At 45.0% G+C, this 22,966-nt stretch overlaps 1 long non-coding RNA gene across 1 annotated transcript; it reads right to left on the reverse strand.

The window, feature by feature from the left end:
• Positions 1-396: 396 nt before the first annotated feature.
• On the reverse strand, positions 397-15,304 carry LOC118453167. Its single transcript, XR_004843100.1, has 3 exons — positions 15,088-15,304; positions 6,699-6,701; positions 397-409 (listed from the first exon to the last, which is right to left on the reverse strand). It is a non-coding gene; the product is annotated as an uncharacterized LOC118453167 (long non-coding RNA).
• Between the last annotated feature and the right edge of the window lie 7,662 nt (positions 15,305-22,966).

Below are 22,966 nucleotides of genomic sequence, written 5' to 3' on the forward strand. Positions count from 1 at the left end.
TTCAGGATCACAACATGTCTCCTGGCTGGGTTAAGGAAACTTCCTGTATTTCTTGCATTTAATTAAATTACTTGCTCACCATGTGCAAGTGGGAAGGCTCCTGTCACTGTACTCCCGTGCTCTTACATTGGATTCAGCAACTTCAAAAAGTTTCCCAGTGCAAATTCATTTAGAAACTTTGGTGGCATATTCCTTTAATTAGTTTAAAAAACTTTAGTATTATGTTTTCCTTTATTATTTTAACGACTTAAAAAGAGCCCTCTTTTCTCTGCTGTATATAACTGCATGAAATCAATGCCCCAGAATTCAAGCTCTCAGCACCTTGATGTGTTATTTCACATTTCTCGCTGCCCATTGCCCTCTCAAGCTGTGATTCACTCTCCCAGTGTGAAAGCAACAGAGGAATTAGCTTGATGCCCTCTCTTTCGTGTATTGTCCTTTTTGCAGGGTTCCTTCTGTCCACATGAGGTTCCTGCGTGTCTCATTCCCAGCCGTGCTCCTGCCCATGCGCTATTCTGCTGCGGTTAATGATCCCTTGAGCTTTAGACCCCAGGAGTCAGGATTTCCTGGTGCTGGCTGCAGACACAGATTCCTGACTCTGCAGCACTTGGTGTGAGAATAGGGGAAATCGATGACTTCTGCGGGATAAGTTATTGCTTTTTGTTTACTTTGGCTTTTGTTTGTAAGCCACGCAATGTGCTATGCATTTCTTTAACTCTTCCACCACAAGCTTTCCAGGCAGTGTAAAAGGTGCTCAGGTCTCCTCAAGTTGCCTGTGCACTGTTCTTAATGTGATGCTTGCTACAGCACTGCTGTGGATCTGCCTGCAGGTGCACAGCTCTGCTGGGAGCCTCTTGGTCCCAAATCTGGGCATGCACATGAGACCAAACTTTCCCAGCCTGTTACTCACTGCATCTGCCTGGTATCTCAAGCAGGAGAAAGCCCCTAAAAGTGGACCAAGGTTGCATGGTGCTATGATACCCACAGCCCTCTTTGCAATCCGCACCGTGCTCGTTGTCCCTCTGAGCCCCAGAACAGCTGAAATCCCACATGAATCACGTACTACCCTCCCTCCTGCAATCTCTTATCTGTATAAACACTTCCTGGACTGCCTGAGCTCTCATACTGCCCAAGATCTCGAAAAGACTTCTGAACTGGGAGATTTATGATTATTGTGGGTGAGACCGCAGGTTGTTTTTGTTCCAATTAAACAATGGAAATAAGGAAAAACAAATGTTGCTGTTAAAATAATCACAGAATCCATGTGATGTGCAGGACAGAAATGAAGTTCACTGCTATTTTGCTTGTGTGAGCATCCCTGTGTATAGATGTATTACCCATGCTTAATTACCAAACACTTGGGGTTGTACCACTTGCCTAAACTTTAAGTTCTAAATCCCAGCTTTTAAAAGAGAACTTGAACACCGTGATTTTTTTGTTTGTTTGTTGGTTTTAAATTTTATTGTAGTCCCTAAAATCCCACAGAACTATACCAGGTTTGGGGGGGAAAAAAAATCAAGGCCATCCTGTGCTGTATTGCAATAATGGCTTTCACTTACAGTTAAATGAAAGTTGGGCCAAGCTTTGAACGTTCATTGAATATTTGTATTTTCTCTATTTTGTTGCCTTGCCTGTGTGTGGCTGTGAGTATGTGCTATTGTTTTTTTCTAGCTGTTTTGCAGACACATTCTGATGCCTTCTGACTGGGTGCAGACAGCTCCAGCTGGGACATGCTGTGCTAGGCCATTTGTAGCGAGATTCTTAATTGTTTGAGGCTTTGTTTTGCCTGTCCCCAGTGTTTAATTGGGTGCGGGTAAATGGGGTATCTGCCTTTTCAGGCAGAGCAATAAAAGAAGCAGTACCAGTAAAAGGGACTCTATGGTAATTCACAGGGCTGTGCCTGGTTAGAACTTACCTGTAATATACAGGAGATAATGTAAGGTACCTCTGTGGCATACAAAAATATCTCTGCAAAAAAAATTCTTATTTGATCAATATCAAGAAAATAGAACATCTGTCTGTACAAAAACCCCTCCTTATATTTATATGTCTAAGAATTGTTCTTATCAATATTACCATTAGATGTCTTCTTAGATGAGCTTTTTATAATACTATATCATTTACAGCAGGGGTGAAATTAGGTGTCCAGATTTGCAATTATTTAGGAAAATAAGGTATTTAGACTTTCATGTGTAATTTTCAAAGAGGTAAGACTTTGAAAATTCTTTTTTTATCGTCTTATTTTTGCAGTAAGATTGGAAATTATATTAGGACCCAGATTCATCCTACATAGCACTGGAACTCTGAGGGAATGGTATTTATATGATGAATGGAGGAAGATGAGTCTTGGCTGAGCCTTTTGCTGAGGTTCATCTCTCCCTAATAACTGTGTAGGGAGCCTGAATCACTCCTAATTTAAAAGGGATGAAACTGATCCTTTAGTGGGATGAGGAAGTTCATCAAAGCAGCTGTCCCAGGTCAGACCAAGGTCTCCTCCAACTCAGTATCCTGTCTCCAGCAGTGGCTGCAAGTGATAGGGAAGAGCAAAGCCAGGAAAAGCAAATAGGATGGTTCCCTGGAGCAGCCTCCTAACCTCTGTCTTCAGCTTGGAAATTTCTTCAGCTGGTTGCATTTTCTGTGTGTTTGGTAACCCTCAATGGATTTCTCTTTTATGTACTTGCCTGGTCTCCCCTTGAGCTGAGCTACATTTCACATGTGTCATGGCATCTCCTGGCTGTGGAATGCATCTCTGGGAGCACCAAGCACTTGCCTCCATGTGAGTGTTTTAAACCTCACTGACAGGTGATTCTTCTGAGGTCTTTAAATCTAGTGACCCAAAGGGATGTATGTGAACATAGTCAATCCCCCTCTGCCCCTTCCATCCCAGGAGGAAGCTGAAAAGGCATCAAGTCATAAGTAAGTGTTGTCCATGCCCTGTATGCACCAAAGGGCTCTGTATCCTCATCCTCCATCTTCTGGGGCTTGGGCTACCTGGCCTCACAGCCAACTCTCACCTGGTGCAAATGGGCAGCCTGGGATCAGACTGCTGAGAATAACTCTGTGAAAAACCAGTGAGAAGCCTGGCTGGGGTCTCCTCCACTTTGTCCAGCAGCTGCAGTCAAGCTCAGGCCTTTACCCTTGGCACCTTCCTGAACTGCGCTGTGGGAATGCCAGTGTCCAGTCTTGCACCTTGCTCATCCTCACCCCAACCTGCTGACCTGAGCTGGCCTTGGCTCTGCCTTATCACTGTGGACCTGTCTGGTAAACCATGGGCTGTGGCTGACCCTGACTACCATTCATGGACTTCTGAGAGGGGGCTCTTGGTGTTATCACCTCCCTAGTGGCCTTGTTGTCACCCTGGGCTCTGGTTTGCCATCCCTTGCAGAGCATCCAGCTCTTGCTGTTCCCTAAGATGCTTTCTGGTCTTGCCAGTGCATTACCATCTTGTCAGGTGATCCTGGATTGACAAACAAATTTACACATAGAAGTGTCCCCCCTTCCCCTCCCCAACCCTACTGCATGTACAAGACCTACAAGTCAGCTGCTGATCAAGCCAAGATTTAATCCTTTACTAGCGTCTTGCTTTCATCCTGCTGTACCTTCTCCATGAATGACAGCCTGGCTCATATGGATTGGCTGTAAGCAAGCTTAATAACTTCAAGGCATAAAAGAAGCAAGTTCTCAAATGCAGATATTCTTTCAGTTTCAACATATCAGAGACATAAAGAGAATTATGATGACTATGAAGAAGTGTGAGAAAATGCCACAGATTTATGGATCTGTTAATGTTTACAGTAACATTATTACATTATTATATTAGTTCTCACTGTGGAAATTAGGGGCATGGTAAGGTGACAATCTTACTGTCTGCATGGAAATATATACAAAGCAATTAGTCTTTCAAAAAATGTATTTTGAAATGCTGTTGAAAGCTATATTTTCTTACAGTTCTGATGAATTGCTAAGCATCTGAGTTTATGGAGTTCTTTTACTGTTATTGGACTGAAAAAGCCCTTCTTTTTTTATCCTTTTGCAAGTTCTTGTCTGAGCTGTTAAGTGCTATGAAAGCATGAGATCTATTTGCTGGTTTGAAATGCTCAGTCCTGCTAGCTCACTCCAACTCCCCGTTACAAATCCTCTGGCCCTGTTAGGGGTTGCTAGGCAGAAGGAAATAATGCCGTTTGTTAAACAAAGCAGACAATGTCTGTCTTTGTAGACTTCACACATTCTTTTGGTGGTGTGAAATCCATGTTAACAATCAGCTCACAGTGGAAAGGTCCCAGTTAAACATTTACCACAGAACACGTGAGGTGAGTGTGCTGAGGGCACAAAAAATGCCACTTCCCAAAACTTCACCTGGATCCTTGCACCAGTCAATGAGTTTGTTGCCAAGGTTTTCTGACCAGGAGAAGGAGGAACATGAACCATGCAGTGTGCAGGAGAGGAGGACACGGGACAGATGGCTGTCAGGGAGGGTGACACAGGCCTAGCCTCCCACTGGGTTAATTTTTTATTCCTTTGCCCTCTGTTTGAGTTTCGCCAGTACTTTTCTGGGTATTTTAGATTTTTTGTTCCACTATAATTTGGATAAGGAGAAGTCCTAGTTGCCCTGTGACAGCTCCCCTGTGCTCTCTGAACTCCACTTACTGCTGGGGTGCCCTGTGCAGTCCCAGCTGGTAGATGGGCTTCGTGCTTTGCTGAAAGAGGTCTTCTGGGACTCAAGGAGAGGGAAACTGTAAAAAACACCTTCTTATAAAGTTCTGTCTTTTGAGTTGTCTTTCCTTGCTGAAGCTTTGCCTTTTCCCTGCCTAGATTTCTTTGGAGGGAGGCACTGCTTTGCCTTTGAAGGGGATGATTGCAGAACAGACATACAGATTTAAAGCGCTCATATCTCGACTTTCAGAAGGGAAAGAATGCAGCTCTTTCACTGAGACTCCACTGTGCCCAGATATATCTGACCTGAGGCTCTGTTGTGGTCAGAAATTATTTGCTATGTGCTGACACCACCGTGTGCAGGGAATGTTGCATCTCTCTAACAGCCTGAGCCGTACCAGGGTGTGACAGCAGGAAGGAATTTGAATAAATCCTCGGTATCCACCTACATGACTTCTTAACACCTAGGCGGCAGCGCAGTCCCCCGAGCTTCAAAGATGTTGCTTCAGCTTCAAGCGTTACGGGCTAACTAAGCAACTTAAACCCAGCATCAACCTCTCTGTTGTTGCTTTTTTGTTGCAGAATTGTAAAACCAGGAAGTCTGGTCTTTTAGAAATTATTTAGTTTAATCTGTTTAAATTTCTCTGTATTAATAACATAGGTGTTTGAGCTAGCGGATATTTTAAAAGAGAAGTCAATTTTGATTTTAATTTCCAGGAATGTAGAATCCACCTCACAAATACAACTGCTTTGTTGGATGGCTGGCTCATCATTAAACCTTTATTTCCATTTCCAATTGAAACTGATTTGATACCTATTTTCAGTAACAGGGTCTCATTCTGTCTCAGCTAGTTTGAACAGCTCTCTCTCAGATACACACTTCCTTCTTAACACTTACAGCTATAGACTGCAGTGAAGTTTCCCCAAGTCTTCTGTTTAATAGGGTCTATATATTGGTTTGGTAATTCTACAGCAAAGATTTTTTTTTTTCCCCACTGGATCATTCTCCAGACATTTTTCTAGATGCTTCCATCATCTTTCTGGGGTTGCAGGTGGCACCACAACTCATTCCTGATCTCAGCAGTGTCTAAAATATTGCTAACTCAGTTTATATATCCAACAACTCAGTTAGCCTCATTGGTCTCAGATTTGCACTGGGAGAGGTGGTTCGTCCATTGGCTAAAGGGAGCTTCCCTTGGTTTTTTTAGTAATTTCTTGTCAGAATAGTCCCCATTTTCTTTATATATTCATAAGGATGTAGATGTATGTGTATGTATATCACTAGCTAGCTCTGATGTCCTGAAAATGTCCCACTTACATGGGAGTGGAATTAAGCTCATGGCAACTTGTTGACCTTAAATCAGCCCCCCCCCGAAGTGTTTTCCCAAAGGCTAGGTGTTGTACCATCTTTTGGGTTTTAACACATCACTGTTAGGCAGCCAGGCAGTACAGGCAAAACCACTGGCAGAAGCACTGCAGATCACCTACAATGCTGTTGTACAATTATTCTCTACTGAATGCATTAAAGTGGCCAGTGAACTTACACTCTCATCTGTTTGCTGCTGGGAGAATTCCCCGAGAATTCTTTAATCTCTGCAACTTTTGAAGTTGAGCAGGATTTTTAAAATAAAAAGCTGTAGTCCAGAGCAGGATATTGAAGCAGCTTTTACACATTAACTTGTTCTGTGGGGTCAGTGGCTGCTTCTTCTCATTATGGCAGTGCTGCAGCTTCTCCAGCTGTGATGTGTGGATGCGGTCCAGGCCTGGCCAGATCTCACTTTTCTCTGAAGTAGTCACAGCCACTGTGTTTTATTCTTCGAAGTTGACTTTGGCTTTCCTTGGAGTGTGAAAAAAGCTCTAACACTGCTGCTACTGCCTCCTAGAAGAGGCTGTATGCGCATGCATCAATGCTTTCCCTTGCAGCATGCAACTGGGAATACAGGAGCAAAAGCAGCCCCATTCTGATCACCTTTGCTAACTCCCATTGGCACTGATAGTGGAATGTGACAATCTATGTACAAAGCAGATGACCATTAGGTACTGACCATCTCCTGGGTCATTAAAGGGACAATTCAGTCATCAAAGTCAGCCACTCACCAGGGGAGAAACAAATAATAAAGTCAAACTGAAAATAGGAAGACAGAGCAGGTATGAGCAGCCACTGCAGACTTCCTGGCTCCATCCTGTGGGTCACAGCAAGGTTGATCTCCACCACACTTGGCATCTATCTTTCATGTGTTTGCAGTCACCAGAGGGACTATGTTCCTTCTTACAGGCAACAACAGGAAAACAGCCTCTTCTGGGGAAAGTTTCTAAGAACTGCAAGTAACCTTTGCTGTTGAGGTGTTCCCCAGGAGACTGGATGGTGTGTGCCAGATGAAGATGTAGTGAGTAGTATGATGTAGCTGCTGCACCTACTCTTCAGCAAAACAGTGCCAGCCATGTCTCTCAGCAAAGCTTCAACCAGGCTTTGTTGGTAGATAACATTTCAGTTTTTGCTGCAGAGATAAAGCCAGCTCAGTTGTGAACACAACAGAAAGGCCACCCTGATGAGTGTAAACGCTAAAGATCTGACATGCGCTCAAAAGAGCACACAAACTGTCAGTACCATAGGAAAACCCTTCAAGATATCTGACGGCCCATCCTCATCCTCAAAACCAAAGGGTGGCCTTTGAAACCTGGGACGCAAGACTGGAATAAGGATCAGGCACACCAGTGCTTTCATCTCATTTTTGGTGGAGGAGCTTTGAGCTGATGTGGAAGTCATTTGATCTGCCTGACCTTTTGGAGTATAATTGCTGGCTTAGAATTTACAAGTTGTTAATAATTTATTTCAAGAGAAGGTGCTGCAACAGCAAGGCAACATCAGACCAAGGGGAGGGTTGGGTTTGGAATGGGAATCGCGGCTGCCAAGGGCAGAGTTACTTTGGATGCTACTGGAGAAGAGCAAGCTGGATTAAGGAAGTAAAAATAAAAGGAGTCATCCTCCTCCACTTTCGATTGATTTCTACAAGCCAATTAGCTTTGAATCTTTTTAGAACCTGGAAACATTATGATCCATTTTTAATGAAAATAAATTATTCTGGTTTCCAAGCTGATCCCATGGTATTTTCTAGTCAGCAGAGGAAATACTGAAAATCTTGTAAGAGATCCTGTTCTCATAAAATGCCCAGCCCAATTTTGTAAATTCAGGAGGTTTTGGCTAGGCCAGATAAGCTTTGGAGAAGCATCTGAATATTCACTCAAGCTGAACCCACACTCCAGACTGTGGTGAGAGCAGTTTCCTGCACTTTTGAGCTTCTGATGCTTTGAAAAATTTTACTGACTCTGGAAGAATGAGGACAGTGAGAAAAAAAACCTGTTGCCCCTCTGTAGTTAGCCCGCTGGATAAAGAGAAGCACAGATGGCTGCCCAAAGGCTGATGGATAGGATAAATTCAGCATGGTTAATGTCCTCTCCCCAGTGGCCTGCAAATAAGTAACCATGAAATCCTCCCAGGTCCAGAGACCTATTGGGAAATAATAGTCACAAAGGCTGCTTTGGTGGTGATGGTTTAAGGTAAAAATTGCCTAGTAATTACTGCTACTCTTGCATATATGAGACGTCTCCCACAAGAAAAAATGTGTCCCCTATTCAGCCTCAGTGCTTGTGTAGTTCCCATCACATAATATTTGAGCACCTCCCAAGCAGTCAAAAATAACCCAAAAGTAAATGTGAGAAAAAGGTGTTGTTTCCTCAGCCCGGTAAGCACACAACAGATTTCCAGGTTGGCTCTGACCTTGTGCCGCTATGGCTGAGGGCAGGACTGCGTATTTCTGTGCATCCCTGAATTAATATTTTGACAAATTGCCATTTCTCTCGCTGGCTTACCCAGTTTGCTGACATGTTGATACGCTCTCTGCTGTCAGGGCCAATAAGGGATGCATGTTAAGCTGCTCAGTAACACTCAAAGTCTCCTTTGCTTCTTTTGGTCCCACTCAATGCAGAGCAACATTTCCCATCTGGGAACTATTAGCATATGCTAAGCAGTCATTAACCTATTCTAATGATGCCTGGAGGTTTTCAAAGGAGCCTAGAGTGACCAAAACGTGCAGAATGGCTGTGCAGGAACTTCTGAGTCAGCCTATCGGTCTTGGGAAGAGATTTGAGACACCAAGCCAGATTCATGGACCAGTGGTGACGTCCAGTGGCTTCGCCTGTAAGGGCAGAAAGCAAAGGCCTTCAGAGGGACTGGCTCTGGATCTGGGCTGAGGCTAGCAATGTAGGTAGCAAATGCAAGAGATGTGAAGAAAAATAGAGGGCCTTTTTTCAGAAGCAGCAAGAAGCTGAGAGTATTCTTGTTGCACGGGAGGCTGCAGGAGGTAGCAGGGCTTGATGGAGGTCACTCTTCAAAACAGAAGTTTTGTGCCCAGTCACTGAGGTAGGACACACAAACATCCCACGGACAGTCAAACAATGAGAAAGTCCCCTTCATGTGACTGCTACAACACTGAAACACCAAGTTTTCCCCTTTCTATAAAATAATTTCTTTAGTGTCAAATATTAACTGTGTTATCAGCATTCTTATGTTAACAAGTTCTTGCCATTAGCCCAGTCTCCACAAGTTTGAGGCATGGGGTCACGCTTAGCATCCCCAGTCTCTGTCTTAGGAAACTGTGTGGGTGCCCATGGCAGAGCCATAAGCGTTTAGCAAATGCCGTACAAAGAACTTCAGGCAAATACATGCTGAAGTCTGTAATCTTCCTTGTGTCAGCACACACATGTCGATGGGACAAAAGTTCTTCTCCAAAAATATTGGTCAGATTTTTCAAAGATTTTTTAATTTGCAGAAGCTTAGAAATTTTCTTGTGGAAATGCAAACTCCTATAAAGTGAATTTGAATCTAATGATATGATGATAGATGTGCTTCTTTTACATCCCTTTCTAAGTATCCCTGAAAAAAATGTTTGAAGAAAATGCTGTAGACAGAAGGAGAGTTTTCCAGGACTGCCTCCTCTTCTAGAGTGATCAGCTCTTTCCTTCAGTCCAAATCAGCCTTCGAGAAGATACAGTCGAGTCTTGCTTACCTTTCTGAACAACTTCGACCCCAGATTTTTTGTCTCTAAATCACCAGTCCCAACATCAGATCCCAGCCTGTGCCACTATCCATGCTTGTTGCAGTTTTGCATTTTGAAGCCCAAGCTGGCACTCTCAGTCAGTGCCTACAGACAATGGCAGCACTGCCAAGAAAATTAGGCAATTAAAAAAAGCTAACAGTACAAGCATAACACCTGACTTTGACATTTTAACAGCAAACAGCTAAGGCAATGCTGGAATTAAAGGTAGCTGTGGAATTTCCACTCTGTCCTCTGTTATAAAATACCTTTTTATTGCGTCCCACTATTCAAGTGCTGCCCTAAATGAAGAGTTATTGATTTTCTAATGCATTTTTTTCCCATGGCACTCTGCTTTTATGGCTGGTCTTTAATTCATTTTTACAGCGTCATTCAGAGGTGAAGGAAATGAATCCCTTTTTACTGAATAGCTGTGAAGATTAATGTAAAGGATACATATTCATTTTGGTGTCTGGGCTGAAGCTGTGCATTTCACACATTAGATGTGGCAGGCAAAAATGCTGACCCTGGGCTCTGCAGCTTGTTCCAGGGAACCAAGTTCTCAGGTGAGAAAAGATTTCTCCAGCCTCTTCCTCTCCTCTCCTGCTTCATTTCACCCATCCTCCACAGCCACCATGTCCCTCTGCCTCCCACCACTGCCCTGTCCTCCACCCCATGCTGCAGTTCCACATCCACATGCCATCCCTGGTCCTGTCCTTCCTCTTATCTTGTCGGGAGGATTCCTGAATCTTCCACTCCTTCATCACCACCCACACACCTGTCTCTTGTCCTTTCTGCATTTTAATCCAGGAATTTTTTTTCCTCCACGTTGTCTCACCCCAATGAATATCACTGAGAGCGCAAAAGAGACAGACTCCTAGCTCTCCCTTCAAGTGCCTGGCCCTGCCGTAGGCTGCCGAAGTCTGCAGCTGAATCTGCAAGGGAAGTCCCACTTGACCTGAGGTTGAAACCTGCTCGGGCAGGATGGAAACTTCAGGGGTTCAATTGCTAAAATTAAAGGAATCTCTTAGTTATCCACTGGGCATGTGCAAATTCAGCTCCCCAAAAGCATGTAACGTAGCCAAATTTGGGCAGATTTTCAGGAGGGCAAAAGGGATATCTCTGATGAAAGGCAACCCTCTAACAAGTTCCTGCTCCAAGGAAGAGGGGTGCCAGAGCTTTTCAAAGAAAAGGTCACAATTGCTTTTTAACTTGGACAAAACAATGAATTTTTCCTTACCCTCATTATTGGAAACGGCTGAGTTTGTGGTCATTTTCCAAAAACTTCAGCCTGAGGCAGATACCTGGCATGGAAAATTTCATTCCAAATGGTTATAGTTTGGCAAAGTCGTAAGCGCTTGAAAATAGGGTCTTACAATGCAAGGGATCAAGCTTTCACTGCAGTATGAAGGGCCAAGCCACCGGTCCTAACTCCAGTCACAGCCCAACACCTTGCTTCGTCACCTGCAAACAAACCAGTGATACACATTGAAGGCAGGGCTGAACGCCTTTCGGGGGTTTATGTTCTGGCCAGAAGGGAATTACTGGGATCAGTAGAGAAGAAATGGGTTAAGGTGAATACTCTGTAATGTAGAGGGGTTTCCTAGCATAGAGGGGCTTCGGACAGCCCAGTGTGCAGAGCTGCTTTCCGAGTTCTGCTTGTCTGCATTTGCACACATTCATCCTCTTCAAATAAATGTGGTTTTCAGTTTTCTGTCAAAAGTGTTAGCAGCAGCTTATCCTGCATTGCCCTGGTTTCTAACGAGCCCAAGTTGGTCTGTCATTACCATTAACTCAGCCATCCATTTCCTTCTTTTATCACACCACTACTGCCACCTCTCCCTTGTCATGTTCTGGAAGAATGAATGCATAGAGACTGGCAACCCCCAAGCAAAATTAGAGCAGCTGACTGCTGATGCTGAGTAGCGTGTGATTTTCTAGGGATAGCCCATCAGCCCCTTCCCAGTGGATCCTTTCCTGAGTGCTGAGCACAGTCCCTGGCTTTTTGGCTGCATTTCACATACAGTGACAGAGGCAGGGGCCATATTCTGTAGGCATAGACCAGTTCCTGGAAAAGGCAGAGGAATCTTGAGGGGCTAACAAGCTCCAACTGAGTTACAGATATTTCACATCTGCCATGTATGAATCAGAATGCAGTATCTGCCCCCATGGCCAGGCAGTTGGCAGCTCAGAGTACCTCAGGACAAATGAACCATGGCAGAAACTTGGGCATCCCATGCTGCTGTTGTGAGACCTGAGATCACCTTATGTTCGTTTTTCACCATGTGGGTACACTGTCATCCCTGAACACCACTGCATTGGATCCCCTTGGAAAGATGTGTGTCCTTTGCATGAAGCCCAGAACGGTGGATGTTATGGCAGGGCACGCTGCCTGTGTAATACTAGCTCTGTTTGCACAGGTGTTGGATGGCTTTAGAGCCTGGATCCTTGGATGATGTGAGCATCCAGGAGGTCTTCTGTGGCTTACGGAGTCTGCTGGGAGCTGAGCGCTTTCAAAATGAAATCGTCTTTAGAACTGCTGAAACATTCGTGAGTAACAGTCCCCATCCGCATCAAAAGGTTTTCTTATTGCCTAAGTTATTTCACATATTCTTTTTCAATAGTGGCAGAGAAACATCAAAATTTGAATGGATAATCCCCTCCTTATTGTCAGTTTATTGGGACATGAGAGAGGGGAAAAAGGCAATGGGTACAGCTGTGCTGTCAGTGAAATCCAGGGCTACCTGGATTGCCTGAGGAATGGGCCTGGCCATTTATTTTCCTAAAGGTGCGCACAGGAGCCCATGTCTGTTTTGTGAAAGGAATAGTTATATTTATTACCAGGAAGGTCAAGAGGAGAGGAAAGCTGGCTGACGGTGCGCAGGTAGCGAGAAAGGAGGAGGAGATATTTCCAGTACTGGTGGAAAGAGAATTAGAGGTAATCGCGGCAGCATCTGACTAAAATCAGAGCTGATTAAAATCAGAAGAAAGGAGAGAAGCAGTATGAATAAAACAAGAATGGATTGAAAGTATAATAAAACACAAGTGGTGCAGAAACACCAGCCTTTTATCTCATGCCTCAAGTGAAAACAAACCTGTTTTCCAGTGGAAGGTATAACAACCAGAAGCTGTTTCAGGAAGGTCCATGCGTGCTGACGGGCCCACCACCGCGGCCAGCATCACCTGCAGGCAATGCAGCAGCTAGATGGCATCACCGGCTGCGCTATCCCCTTTGTGTTCGCTCCCAGATGTGCTCTATGCAAAGGCTTTCAGCTTGGCTTGCTCAGATATTGTTTTTGCTAAAAGCTGTGGCTTTGGATTTAAAAACGAAGAAACAGCCAGAGCTCACCGACAGGTCTGCGTTCCCAGTCTTTGTTGAGTAATTTCAGTGCTCTCTGGATCACAGGTGTTTACTAAGAGAGTTGTAAAGATTTAAAAAGACAATGCCACTGTGAAAAATGTGGTTTGGGTTTTTTTTTCCTCTGTGGTGCTATAAGGACAAGGATTTCTTTTTGCCCATCAGTCTGAGGGAGGTTAACTGCTCCCCACTCTTCCTTTTACATCTTTACATCTCAGCTTAGCTGTTACTACATCAATAGCAGAGTAACAGCAACAGCTCACAAACTCAGCAGGTGACCTATCCACACATGCTGAAGTCCTGCCTTGGTCCGCTGAGGTAGGTACAGCCACCTTCATGAGACTGGCTGGAGTGTGCTGCTGGTGAACACTGCTTTCCCATCTGAGCACAATTTTTAATTTCTAGGAGCTTGAGGCCTGAGACTGAGCTTTCCCAGGGTCAGGCTATTGGCCAGACCATGCTGCTGTCTGTGATATAAGAGTTTAACAAACTGTAACAATAAGATCAGTTGCTGGAGTGAGAAACAAAGAGAGGATTTCTGTTATATGTGGGGTTTGTAATCACCAGAAAAGCAGTTTGTTGTGCTTTTACATTCTCTCCAAATTTCTTCAGAGATTTCTTCCAGTTACTTTCCCCCCGCTTCCCACTCCCATCCCCTGCATGTGTTTTCTGTAGGGAGCTACTAGCAGGAGCCAGTTATAGAGATCCACGAAGAACCTGGGAAGTAAGAATGTGCGTCCAAGTGACATGTGGGGACCTTACCTATGAGTTGTGTCTCATGGGCAACGTGTCTCCAGGCCACACTTTGCTCCATCATGCATGCAGCCTGATTCTGTTCTCCTGGGTGCCAAGTCCGTAGGGGCAGCTCTTGCTTCTTGGTCCTCCTAAGCAGGAGGGAAATGGCCTCATTCTTGTCTCCATCCCCTGACTTCTCTCAGGGTGCTATGGGTGTCAGGGAGGTTCCATGGGAGGTTGGTCAGGGTCTGTAAGGCTTATGGGTGTCATCAGGGCCCTGACAGCTGCCTTAAAGAGTTAGCTGCTCTCTACAGATATTTGTGGCAGCTTCAGGGACCGTAGGGATGATTACTTTTCTTAACTGTGGGACAGTGGCAGAAAGGACCCATATGGAGAAATACCCAGAAAAAAACCAAACCAAACAAAACAAAAACCAAACCAAAACCAACCCACAAACCCCTAACCCTTGGCTTTGCTTTTGTGACATATTTTGTTCAATTCTAACTGGAGAAATTCTAGCTGTAGCCCAAGTATGAGCCATGTAACAGAAACATCTGCTGTGTGCAAAATGGTGTCACCCACCCATGACTTTTAGAATTATGGCAAGAAATTAATTATGGGCTGAATGAAGCCAAAATGAGCCCCCACATTTTACCTCCCCCACAACACCACCCCCTTGAAAAAAGGCCCGTGGTACAAACTACATGCACTGCATGGGAAAGTGCTGAGGGGTCCCATCCTACCACTGATCAGGCAATTATCCAAAATGCAAACCCACCCTTCTGAGATAGGACCAGGATTGTTACACAAGTGAAATAAACTATAGCCAAGCTCCAACAGAGGAAGAATATGGATGCAATCTGGTCTGATACCAAACAAATAATGATTTCTCATTTATTGGAAGATTTTCATAGAATAGAATCATAGAATGTTTTGGATTGGAAGGGACCCCTAGAGGTCATCTAGTCCAACCCCCCTAGAGCGAGCAGGGACACCGCTAACTAGATCAGCCCCGTCCAACCTTCTTGGTTGGCCCCCAAATCCCCTGTGAACCAGCTCAAACTCATCTGTTCCAGGCTGCAGAAGAAAGGTCACTGCTCCAGTCTCTGCAGCACAGGCCGTGTATCTGGAGGAGCAGAGCTCTGCTCAGCAAGATCAGGAAAGATGCTTTGCAGCTGTGCCATCCCTTGCCAAGTCTCACTTGCTTTTCCCTGAAGTTTCCAGTCAACGTTTCTGCAAGTTCATGACCATAGAATCATAAAATCATTTAGATTGGAAAAGACCCTTAAGATCATCAAGTTCAGCCATAACAGAGCACTGCCAAGTCTACTACCATGTCCCTAAGCACCACATCTACACATCTTTTAAATATCTCCATGGATGGGGACTCTATCACTTCCCTTGGCAGCCTGTTTCAATGCTTGACAATCCTTTTGGTGAAGAAATTTTTCCTAATGCCCAACTTAAACCTCCTCTGTTGAGGCCATTTCCCCTCATCCTATCACTTGTGACTTGGGAGAAAAGCTGACCCTTGCCTCTCTACAGTCTTCTGTCAGGAAGTTGTAGGGAGTGATAAGGTCTCCCCTCAGCCTCCTCTTCTCCAGGCTAAACAATCTCAGTTCCCTCAGCCGGGCTCCAGACCCTTCACCAGCTTCTCTGGACATGCTTCAGCCCTTCTCTGGAGATGCTCCAACCCCTCAATGTCCTTCTTGTGATGAGGGGCCCAAAACTGAACACAGGATTCAAGATGCCAGGGAGATGCATGGAGGCCAGGGAGATAATTCGAGATAGCCAGCATGGCTTCACCAAGGGCAAGTCCTGCCTGACAAACCTAGTGGCTTTCTATGATGGTGTGACGTCAACGGTGGACAGAGGGAAACCAATGGATGTCATCTATCTGGACTTCTGCAAGGCCTTTGACACGGTCCCCCACAACATCCTTCTCTCTAAATTGGAGAGCTATGGATTTGATGGGTGGACTGTTCGGTGGATAAGGAACTGGCTGGATGGTCGCATCCAGAGGGTAGTGGTCAATGGCTCAATGTCCGGATGGAGATCAGTGACGAGTGGTGTCCCTCAGGGGTCCGTACTGGGACCGGTGTTGTTTAACATTTTCATCCATGACTTAGACAGCGAGATCGAGTGCACCCTCAGCAAGTTTGCGGATGACACCAAGCTGAGTGGTGCGGTTGACACACCAGAAGGAAGGGATGTCATCCAAAGAGACCTGGACAGGCTGGAGAGGTGGGCCTGTGTGAACCTCATGAGGTTCAACAAGGCCAAGTGCAAGGTCCTGCACCTGGGTTGGGGTAACCCCCAGTATCAATACAGGCTGGGGGAAGAAAGGATCGAGAGCAGCCCTGCCGAGAGGGACCTGGGGGTACTGATGGATGAAAAGCTAGACATGAGCCGGCAATGTGCGCTGGCAGCCCAGAAGGCCAACCGTACTCTGGGCTGCATCAGGAGGAGTGTGGCTAGCAGGTCGAGGGAGGTGATTCTGCCCCTCTACTCAGCTCTGGTGAGACCTCACCTGGAGTACTGCGTCCAGCTCTGGAGCCCTCAGCACAAGAAGGACATGGAACTGTTGGAACGGGTCCAGAGGAGGGCTACAAAAATGATCCGAGGGCTGGAGCACCTCTCCTATGAGGACAGGCTGAGAGAGTTGGGCTTGTTCAGTCTGGAGAAAAGGAGGCTACGGGGAGACCTGATTGCGGCCTTCCAGTACCTAAAGGGGGCCTATAGGAAAGATGGGGAACGTCTTTTTAGTAGGGCCAGCTGTGTTAGGACAAGGGGAAATGGTTTTAAACTAGAACAGGGTAGGTTCAGGCTAGAGGTAAGGAAGAAATTTTTTACAATGAGAGTGGTAAAACACTGGAACAGGTTGCCCAGAGAGGTAGTGGAGGCCCCATCCCAGTACAGGGGGACAATCACTGCCCTGCTCCTGCTGGCCACACCATTCCTGATACAAGCCAGGATGTTGTTGGCCCTCTTGGTCACCTGTGCACACTGCTGGCTCATACTCAGCTGGATATTGACCAACACCCCCAGGTTCTTTTCCACCAAGCAGCTTTCCAGGCACTCTTTCTCAAGCCTGTAGCATTGCATAGGGTTGTTGTGACCCAAATGCAGGACCCAGCACTTGGCCTTGTTGAACCTCATACAGTTGGCCTCGGCCCATCAATCCAGCCTGGCCAGATCCCTCTGTAGAAGTTTGGGCTGGCATACAATGTCAAATTAAAAGTAAAAAACAGAGTAAGCTGTTCATCTCAGCTGGGGAAGCTAAAATATCTCTGCAGTGGGATGTACCCTTTACGTTTTATTTGATGTGGCTCCCTCACCTTAGGAGGGAGCTGCATAAGCCAGATTGTGAAATCCAAAGAGAGGGCAGCATTTCCACATGCTCATTGCCCTTCCTCTTGCTGCACATGTGAGCAGTTCCTCTCACCAGTTTGCTCTGTCCTTCACCCTCACTATTCCCTCCTAACACAACTTATTTCACTTCTGGCTTAGCAACATCTCCCTGGATGTCTCTGCAGTTTACCGCAGCCCAGCTTCCTTCCCCGTGGTCTGTCCCCTGACTCAACCATCCTTCCCAGAAGGCCAAGAAACCCTCCTGTACAGGCTGAAAATATCCTCTAATCTAGGCTAAAATCCTTTCTTGGTCCTGGCCAGAAACAAACTCAAACCCTTGGTTTAACAGACCATCCTGTAGGGTTTCTACAACCCTGTCCATGGTTGCAGCCCAGCAATGAGAGCTCATGTACCTCCTCCCAGGATTGACCCCATGGCCTCTTGTCCTACCAGCCTTGGTTGGTGACACCTGCCATCTGGTGATGTCCTTAGCTCAGAATGAGATCCTGTGGTATGAACTGGAAAGCAAAACAGCTTCTTACCAGAAATCCCATGTGTCAAACTCTGACTACATATTTAAATCATAGGAAACTTTTATCACTTTCAGTTGCTGGAGAAAAAAATGTTCATTTTAAAATACCCAAGTGATGTGGTCCGGGCATTTTTGCATGAGGATATGAATAAGCACTTTTTGGAAAGACGTGAGTAGCAGCTCTTTCCTCATCCTGCACCTTGACTTGTTACTTAAAATTGCTGTTTGAAACGCCTATTTCTGCAAACCACGCTCTTGTAGTGTTAATGTCTTACACGGAGATACTTAAACCCTGGACTGCTTGCTCACTCTCTTAACTAGACCAGAGAGACGCTGTGAATGATTCCCCTTGAAGAGTGGAACTCCCTCCTGCTGGCGGCAGCTCAGGCATTTACTATAAGGGGAAAAGGGTGCACATCTGTGCTGTGGTGGGGGCAGCAAGGACTGTAGCCAAGCCCAGTTCTGCGTGTTCGGCCCTCCAGCCTCGCAGCTGTGCCTCATACCAATGACACAACACACTCCGAGCACAGCAATGAGATGGCGCAAACTTGCCACAGCAGCCCTTAAGTGCTTTGAGCTCCAAGACTTGCTGTTTTTCTCCAACAATTGCTGAAAGACATCCAAATATATTATGAGAAGTGATGTTGCGTCAGTTTAAACAAATTACTTTTAGGGTAAATGTTCATTTTTGCATTTAGGCTGGTTTGGAAAACATGTTTGTGTTGTTTGTTTTTTTTTTAAAGTGTGGTCCAGGGTGAAAAATAACTTTTTTGGTTATTGAATGAAAAAGATCTTAGTATCAAGGGACAATTTTTCCCAGTCCACGTAGGTCAGGGTTAACATTGAGTAATTCTTAGCTAGGCTAGTTAATGACTGATATGCAAAAAATTTCTGTTTCCAAACCAATACAAGCCAAAGGTTCTCCTTAGCGGCATCATAAAATCACTATGAAGTCCCTGAGAGAAGGAAAGAGATAAACATGCCTATAGACTTAATTAGTTAAAAATCTTTACCTCTCATTATGATTTGCTTTTTTTTTTTATACTGGGTTGGAAGAAAGGCAAGGTCTCTCTTTGTCTGATCAGCCTGTGCAGAGATTCCCCCATTTTGAAAATGTAGCAACAGAACATTGTGAAGTTATTTCTGGGTGTTGACCAAATTTTTGTTTATTGCTTTCAAGAGTGACCAGCCTGAGAAAGAACCTACAGATATTTAACTTAGGTTCTGCTTTGCTGTGTCATTCTGACATCTCCATGAAATGCTATCTCTTTTTTGTAGATAAGCCATTTATTGTTTGTTCAAACAACATTTTGCCTCTCAGTCCTTCTCTAGGTAGCCGCCAGTGTGGATCATGTTAAAAAAATCCAACAAAACAAAACTTCCTCCCACCTGAGCAGCAATCCATCACCTTCACTCAGATGCTCACCTTTCCCTCCAGCTCCTTAAACCTCATCAAAGAGCTAAAAGTAAAAGCATAGAGGAAAGAAGGCCATGAAGCTGCCTTGCTTGTCCCAGGGCCTGTATGGTGTAAGAGCTGTGTGTTTGCTGGTGGTGGGTGACCAGCACCACAAAGGAGCTGTAATGAGGAAAGCCTTTAGCATGGCTGGGAATGGGCACTAAAATACCAGAACAGATTTTGGAGATCTGGACCTACTCTTAGCAGCCATGGATGAAATCACAAGATGCAAAAAGTCTTGCTAGCATGTTTTTGTGGACAAGTCATCAGTGAAACCTTGCAGTGAGGCATCCTGTGGTTTTTTTTTTTTTCTGTACATATTGTGCAAATGTTTATTTCACAATAGTCAAGAAAACCTTGCTGTGGGGCAATGGAGGAAAATGGATAGACTGAACCCAATTCTGAGGAACTAGGCACAAGGGAATTATATAAGCACACTGAAGAGTCATTGGCCTGATTCAATAGTAGTGGATAAAGACCTGTGGAGAGGGGAAGTGGAGTGTTCATTGCTTTTTTGTGCATTTCTACTATACATGCAGATTGAATAACAACATCTAGTAATATTTCTAAGCAACTGCTTGCTTTAAGCTCCAGCTTGAATATATGGTGGTATGTGCTTTGCTGTTGTATCTTTCCTCATTTTGATCCTCAAAGGTTTGTGTGGAGCTAATCACCACCACCCTGGATTTCCTTGGGATTGAAGAGGAATGGGTAAACACAGTTCTCGGGATGATGCTGGGGCTGAAGAGGTTGGGAAAGAAATGAGAATATGAATGGGTATTGGCTATAGCTCCGTGGGTAATTGTCCACTGGGTGCAGAGACTGCTTGTGCCAAGACTTTGGTCATTTGCTCCAGAGCAGTTTGTAACATCTGGATTTGATGCCAAAGGAGCAGTGTGAGTCACAGTGAATTTCACATTCCCCACTTCAAGAGAATTAAATTGTCCCCCATTTTCACTGTGGGACCCTTTCATGCCATCTGCAGGGGGTCAGTCTGTCAGGGGATATCAGTGCAGCTCCAAACACATTGCACAGCACCTGTCGTTGCAAGAGGAGGAAAATAGGGAAAGGAGGCATGAATAGGGCTTAAATATTTTCAAGCTGGATGGTTAAGATGGGTGTGTTGCTCCTGGAGGTGAGCAGCTCCTAAAGGAGAAGCATACTGCAGGGCTGGGGGATTTCTAGGAGTCATGCTGGAACATCGAAGATCATAGAATCATAGAATCATAGAATGTTTAGGGTTGGAAGGGACCACTAGTGGTCATCTAGTCCAACCCCCCTGCAGTGAGCAGGGACACTGCTAACTAGATCAGATTGCTCAGAGCCCCATCCAACCTGGCCTTGAATGTTCCCAGGGATGGGGCCTCCACTACCTCTCTGGGCAACCTGTTCCAGTGTTTCACCACCCTCATTGTAAAAAATTTCTTCCTTACCTCTAGCCTGAACCTACCCTGTTCTAGTTTAAAACCATTTCCCCTTGTCCTAACACAGCTGGCCCTACTAAAAAGACGTTCCCCATCTTTCCTATAGGCCCCCTTTAGGTACTGGAAGGCCGCAATCAGGTCTCCCCGTAGCTTTCTTTTCTCCAGACTGAACAAGCCCAACTCTCTCAGCCTGTCCTCATAGGAGAGGTGCTCCAGCCCTCGGATCATTTTTGTAGCCCTCCTCTGGACCTGTTCCAACAGTTTCATGCATAAGGAAATGATATCAGGATTATCCCTGAAGGAAAGAAGGGCATTTTCATTCAAGTCACCAGGGTATTTTGGAAGGAAAGCAGGGTTACCCATACAGTCTGTGCATCCCATGCTAAAAAAGAGTGAATACCCTGGGCCAGGAACTCTTCCTCTGCTTCTCTCCTCTGTTCAAGCATAATGTGACTTTTTTTTTTTCTTTAGCATGGAGAGGCTTGGCGTTCCTAATTAAAGCAAAGCTTATTGCAGTGTTTGGATTGTATCACTGTATATTGTGAAAACTTTTTCTTTAAAATAACAGCAGCCCAAGACTGTCATTGAAATAGGCACTGGCAAAGGTTTGTTTTATGCTCTCAAAATTTATTTTAAATGCTTAGGTTTGTGGTTTTGTTTACTGCCAGTGAAATGCTTTTCAGCTGTTTTGCTGTTTTGGAGTAGTCAGACTTCTGCCCAAAGGCTATAGGGTGGTCTTCTTTAAAGGCTTGAAAAGGTTTGTGAAGTAAATTAGCTTCCTTTAAAGACCATACCTTTGTTTATCTTCCCCTAGAAAGTCACTCTCTTTTAAAGGATGATGTGGTTTGGGCACTGTGGATATATAAAAAGTATAATTGTGTAATGCTACAGTTCCTGCCCCTTCCTTCCCCTCTGGACCTGCTGTGGCATTGCAGCATCTTGACTTCATCCCACTGTGCCTGCAGATAGTGGTCACCAAGAGTATGCAATACCAATACCTAATGAAATGCCTAAAAAGAAAGACAGAAGTCTGAAAGTGGTGTAAATCATTGCCATGAGTTTATTTTTTTACATAGAAAACCCCAAAAGAGAAGTACTGAGAAGGTCTGCTGCTTGCTCTAAGATGCTGGCTTCACAAGCAAAGATAAGTGCTGCTTTCCTCTCTCTTTCACATAGAAAATGCTCCACACTAAGTGCAGGGGATACCACAATATGCAGTAAACACACCGTCTGTCCAATGCTGATCCCCACCTCTCCCTGGTGCATAGAGAAAAACGTATTGGAAATATTTTTCTGCATAATCAGACCTTGGGCTTTGATTTCCCAGTGGGGTGAGAGAACCAAAGTCCATGAGGAACACAAAACAAATTAATGAGGCGCCATGGGGTCAGCCAGTCTCCCCCTGCTATATTACTGGTTCTTGTGTGGATTAGGACAGAGTTTAAAAGGCGAGAGAAGCCCTCCAGGAATGGCTGCCCCAGAGAGGCAGTGGATGCTCTTATTGGGAGAAGTTGACCCTGATCTCTAGGTACAATATGTGGACCAGGAGACTGCTTTTGAAGAAAATTTCCTGTTTGTCCCCACTTACTGTGCTTTGGTTTGCATCATGGAGCAGTTTTGTGGTGTATGAACTGGGCTCCTTTTAGGTGATACTAAGCCGAAAGAGCCTCGAGTGAGCTGTTGGCACAAGTGGGCATTTGGTCCCTGGGACCAGACCAGAGCTAGCCCTAAGCAAAGAAACCCCGAAGGGTTCATAGTGCAAATGTTGGGTCCTCAGCCCCAGCTCCTTCACTTTTCCAGATCACTCCCTAGTATAGACATGGCCAGTGTGAACTTCCCTTCTTGTTTTTTATTATTCCCTGTACCAAATGCCAAGGCTGTCCCAGGGACCTGCAGGCTGGAGGGTGACTCAGGGTTGACCCTGCCAGGATAGCACTCTTGGAGGTTGCTGTCCCTGTGGGAGAGATGTGGTTGGGGCTAGAAACTCAAAGAAGGGAAGAGGGAGCCTGGTGTGCAGTTATGGCTTGACTTCTTACCAAAAGATTTTACTGGTGGATGTTGAGTAAACTCATCGTTTTGGTGACCCCTTTTGCAGAGGGCAATGGCTAATTAAAGGGTCTTTTCATTGCACTTGACTATTTTTTCCCTATCTAGCCATGGCCTAGGAGAGGTCAACCAGGGAAGAACATAGAAACGAGGTGTAGAAGATCTTTAAATAGCCACTGGTTTGGCAGACCGAGAGGCCTCAATCTCCATAATGAACATGTCTGTGCTTTCTTTGTTTTTATTTTTGCTTGTTTGTTTTTGACCTGAAAGGTGTCAGAAAGCTTTGGATTCTCTCTCTTTTTTTTTTTTTTTTTTTTT

This window comes from Egretta garzetta, unplaced genomic scaffold (assembly GCF_000687185.1).
Source record: "Egretta garzetta isolate BGI_Z169 unplaced genomic scaffold, ASM68718v1 scaffold59, whole genome shotgun sequence".
NCBI lineage: Eukaryota > Metazoa > Chordata > Aves > Pelecaniformes > Ardeidae > Egretta > Egretta garzetta.